This window comes from Muntiacus reevesi, chromosome 8 (genome assembly GCF_963930625.1).
Source record: "Muntiacus reevesi chromosome 8, mMunRee1.1, whole genome shotgun sequence".
In the NCBI taxonomy this organism is placed as follows: domain Eukaryota; kingdom Metazoa; phylum Chordata; class Mammalia; order Artiodactyla; family Cervidae; genus Muntiacus; species Muntiacus reevesi.
Window position 1 is genome coordinate 15,281,786 of NC_089256.1, and position 5,420 is coordinate 15,287,205.

The following is a 5,420-nucleotide window of genomic DNA, read 5'->3' on the forward strand; positions in this document are numbered from 1 at the left end:
GGAAATTGTATCTAATCATCCCTATTCACAGGAGGAGGAGATTCCCAAGTGGCTCAAATGGTAAAGAATCTGCCTACAATCCTGGAGACCTGGGTTCAACTCCTGGGTCAGAAAGATTCCCTGGAGGAGGGCACAGCAACCCATACTAGTGTTCTTGCCTGGAGAATCCCATGGACAGAGGATCCTGGCAGGCTACAGTCCATGGGGTCTCAAAGAGTTGGACACAACTGAGCACTCACAGGAGGAATCACACATTCAAAGAAGGAAGTCATTGTTTAATACTGACCATGCAAGTGAGAACACAGGTGTTTGGCAGCCTCAGCCTCATGGAAGGCCAGACTTATATCACTCAGCTCCAATTATTTCAATATTTTCATGAAAGAAAAATGTCCCTTCATAGATGGCAGGGTGCCCCGAGATTGCCAAGAAGTAGGCCACTCAGCCAGAAAGTTCGGGAACATGCTGGGAGCCACCAACCCACCTCTGACATTCCCCAGGAGCATCACTGGCAATCAGCTCTCCAGTTCCTGCCAAAAAACAGGCTCAGGGTGTGGCACGTCAGCCACTCTGAGGTTTAACCCCGATGGGTTTACAGCATGAGTCATACAACCAAATCCCATTAACTGCCTCTGAAATTGTAACTTCATGTTCAGAACAGCTTAGCAGTTCTTCAAGACCCAATTCGTTTCTCTGGCAGGATGCTCTGTTAGTGGGAAACGCAAGCAGCCTCCTGTGGCAGGTTACTCAACGCTGTGCTTCCTTTGATCTCATTGTCCACCACCACGTTCCCCACCCCGCCCTGTGGTTTCAAGCGCCTTGTATGCCATCACCCCTGTGGTGGAAGTTCAGCCAGTTGCCATGGCCTGGCACCCTACAGCACCCGTTGGAGTGAATGAGTGAAGCTTCCCCACTGTGGGCAGCCCTGGTGGGGTGACCCCAGGCACAGGCAGGATATCCACTCCCGGCCCCAGGCCCTCCACGTTCTCACTCTGATGCAGCCAGTGGGTCGGTGGGTGGGGGGTTGATCAGATCGAGGACTGGCCAATGGGACATCCTCTCCTGGGACCACGATTCTCCAGCAGAGCTGTTCGAGGGCTGAGCAAACGCCTGGACTTAAAGGCCTCTTGGGTTGCCGTGGTGTGTGGCTCAGAGGTGGCCCGGCTCCCCAGGCCTCCCGCGTGCCTTCCAGCCTTGCTGCTCTGTTGCCAGTTAATGCGGTCTCATGGTGTGCCTGGGGCCACAGCACTTGGGCGGCACCAAAGGTGAGGAAGGCCCGTGGGCCACCTTGCTTGGGGACTTGCTCGTGAAGCAGTCTGGCTCCTCAGAGCCTGGGAGTTGTAAAAGTGTTTAAAAATTGGTTTCTTAAGTAATATATAGACATAAACCTTAAACAGAATTTGAAATGTGTAATAAAACACATTAAAAGTGAAACCTCTCTCCCACTCTGGCCCCACACACCGTGCTGCCAGCATCTTTGCTTCCCCCAAGGCTAACCTGATGTGCCATGCTTAGCTGCTCAGCCGTGTTGGACTTTTTCCGACCCCATGGACTGTAGCCCGCCAGGCTCCTCTGTCCACGGGGATTCTCCAGGCAAGAATATTGCAGTGGGTTGCCATGCCCTCCTCCAGGGCATCTTCCCAACCCAGGGATCGGTCCAGGGTCTCCTGCATTGCAGGCAGATTCTTTACCAGCTGAGATACACATCTATTATTATGGTGGCTTTTTAAAAGTTATTTGTGTTTTTTTTTTTTGGGAGGGGGGGGATGTGGACCAGTTTTTAAAAGTCTTTATTGCATGTGTTACAATATTGCTTCCGTTTCATGTTTTGGTCCTTTTTTCTTGCTTTTGGCTACTAGGCATGTGGGATCTTAGTTCCCTACCAGGGATTGAACTCAAAACCCCTGCATTGGAAGGTGAAGTCTTAACCACTAGACGACCAGGGAAGTCCCCACAGTGGTCACAAATGGAATCAATTACTCACACCCTGCTTTTCCCCACTAATAAGACCTTAGAGTCTCATTGGAGATTCTAAGGAACAAAGGCCACTTAAGAGATTTGTTTCAAGGTGGAAGCTTGAGTAAGCTCTCATCCAGGGGCCTCTGTTCCGTGTATGTGTGTGAAAGTGCAATGTGTATATGCATGCTGTGTGTGTGCGCACGTGATGCTGGCTGTACATGTACTTCTGACACCCGCCACCTTGTGCAGCGGGTGACAGGGTGGGGGAAGCTGGGCTTTATTCATCTTCTAGCACCGAGCCCAGGGCCTGGCGCAGCAGTGCTGGAGAAACATGAGGTCACTTTTTCCTGGCCACCCTGCCCCGCCCCCCAGCATGAATCCTACACTTTAGCCAGTTCTACAGAATTGATTTCCAGATTCTCAGTCCCTGCTCAGGAAACAAGTTTGCTGTTTCTTATATTGTTTCTTTTACCTGGAATATCCTCCCAAGTTCATCATCGCTTGTGGAAGTTGAGATCATGCTCTCTGGCCCTCTTCCTGGAATGATTTTCCTGACCAATTGGACCAGCCAAAAGCCACCAATGGCATTCCTCTGTCTCACACAGAACCACCCTGAACCCTAACACTTTCACACAATGACCCTCCCTGACCCTGCTCCAATCCTGATACCGACACCAGTGACATGATATTATATGTGTAGATGGAACAGTTCTTCACCCAGGCCTGTGGCTTCCAATGACACCTGGAACCAGAGGGCTGGGACAGCCTGGGGCCTCATCCGTGGATCTGTGGGGAGCCATAGTCTTTGCAGCTGGGAACCCTTGGCAGGTAACTTCTCTTTCTCACTATCTCCTGGCTAATCTTCTCTTTAAACTGAGAAAGAGGGAGGTGGAGACTGATGAGGACTTGGCCCACGAATCCCCATGATGCAGGAGGGCTGAGTGTTCTCTTCCTGACCTGTCTGGGTGCTGGTTCACCTGGGGATTGGTGGTCCCCAGCCCCGTCAGCTGTGGGCAGAGGAGAGGAATCACAGCTGTCTGTGGCTGCCCTCAGAATTCACTTGCTTAATCATCACTTATTCAACAGGTATTGGTTGAGCTCCTGACATGGATGGGGATAGTGGGGATAGAGCTGTGAACACCACCATGTCCTGCACTTGAGGAGCTGATGCTCCAGGGAGAGAGACCACCAACACACAAGTAAGTGATGAGCAGAGAGTGGAGGTTCAGCAATGCTGTGAAGCAAATAGAGGAGGAAACCTGGGTTTGCAGTGGGGTGGACACTGGCAATTGTCAGGATGGTCAGGGAAGGGCTCTCCGATGAGGAGATGCCTGAGCAGGAACTCGAAGGAAGTGAGCGAGACCATGTAGGAGCAGAGGGAATGGCAGGCTGTGCCAAGGGGTGTCCAGGGGAGAACAAGCGCCCAGTGTGCCTGGGAGGACTGAGCCAAGTGGTAAGAGAGGAGGCCCAGGTGAGGATGTGGTGGGGAGGGGGGAGTGGGGGTGGGATGAGGTGGGGTGGGGTGGGGGGTGGGAGCATAGTATACAAGCCACAGAAGGGATTTTGAATTTGACTCCTTGTGAGCTGGGAAGGGTCCTCTGGACTCGAATGTTCTAGAAGAGTGACATCAGACTTACATTTTAAAATGACCTTTCTCCAGGTGGTAGTTTGTAGAGGGGCCATAGCAGAAGCAGGAGACCAGGCAGGAGCCACAGCAATGATTCAGGTGGGAGACGGTGGTGCTTGAGCCAGGGTGGCCAGGAGGTGGCCAACCTTGGTAGTGGAGGTGATGGGAGGTGGTCTAGTTCTGGACAGATGCTGAAGGAAGAGCTGGAAGATGTTGTGGGAGGGAGGGAAGCCCTAGAAGGAGGAGATGGGGAAGGCACTGAAGTGTCCAGCACAGACCTAGGATACCCCCAACCTCACCGAGTGGCTCAGCAAAACAAACCTTCTCCAGAATGGGCTTCAACGTCTTCTTAATGCCTATAACCTGTGGGGGTTAGAGACACAGTTTTGAGGAAGACAAAGCCTCGCTCCCCTTTGGGATCACAGTGCAGGGGGCCTCCTCATAGGTAGGGCAACTGAGGGGCCCCTGCTTTCACTCCAACAGCCTGACCAAGCCTGGCTGGTCTTTGCAGGAAAACCATCTGTAGCAAGTAAACCCACTTTTCACAATCAGAGCAAATTCTCAAATTTGATACTGGAAGATAGTTTTTAGTAAATAATTTTGGTAAAATGATGACTTTTGCTGTAAACAAACAGCCCAGCCAGACTGGTCTCATGGCAAGATGTGAGGAATTCTGACCCCATTGGCCATTGCTGTGGGAAATGGCTACTCTGTGTCCTTTCAAACAATAGAGTTTTCAGAAATGTAAACACAGCCTTTTTCCCTTGGTGTCCTGGTAAGACACTCCCCTCCCCTCTGCCAAGGTCGAATAGCTTCTCTGAGGAGGCTCTTCTCTAAAGTTAAAGGTCAGGCTGAGCCTGAACCCTAACCGTCATCCCCCTCCTCTTCCTCCCAGTAGGACTCCAGCTTTCAATGAGGAAGTGGGGAGGCAGCTTTGTGAGTCTGGGCATCTGTGAGTTTGGGGGCAAGAAAATTCCTCAAGTGTCTGTGTCTCTGGACACTGCTGCTTAAAGCTTTGTTCTGGGCAGTGCCTTCCAATAGGCTGCTCCCACTCCCCGCATAAGGGCACGCCAGGGCTGGGCTGTGAAGCAAGACAAGGACCCTGGAGTCGGGGGGGGCAAACAGGGGTCCTCCAGGGGGCAGTTCTGACCTGCAAGCTGCTGGAATTCGCAGGAATCATGATGGTGGTGGCTAACGCTGATTGTGTGTTTGACACTGTTCTAAGTACTTGGCATGAATGATACCATCTAATCCTCACAACTGCCAAATGAAATACATGATCCTGTGGTGCCATCTTACAGTTGAGGAAATCTAAGCCTGGCGAGACGAGGCACTGAGCCTGGGGTCACATGGTCCAGGAGTGGTGGGCCCAGGGTGGGAGCCTCATGGTCCAACTCCAGACCCTACATGGTGACGGTGGCCAGCAGTCACCGGCCCTTCCTCCAGAGTCAGGTGTCAGGAGTAAAATCACCCCAGCTGAGAACCACTGCCATCTATTTTGATTGTGCCAGATTAAGAAATTCTGTTTCACATGGAGAAGTATTTGCAGTTGTTAAAAGTGTGTGTGTTTTTTTTAATTAGCTCTCTTGCTGTTCCTAGAACAAACTTTAATTAAATACAATTCTTGCTTTGAGATCTGTACAAAAAAACACATTCTTGCAGCAGTCCAAGTTAATATGTCGATCGTTTTCAATGTACTAAAATTTGTACGTAACACATTTGTGTGAGTGTGCTGTTTTCACTACAATTTTGAGGAACAGGAAAATCTTCATGTTAAAAACATTCAGACCAAATGTTGGCAGATCCTCTAAGTCTTTCAGAGGCAAGTTCAGAGAGG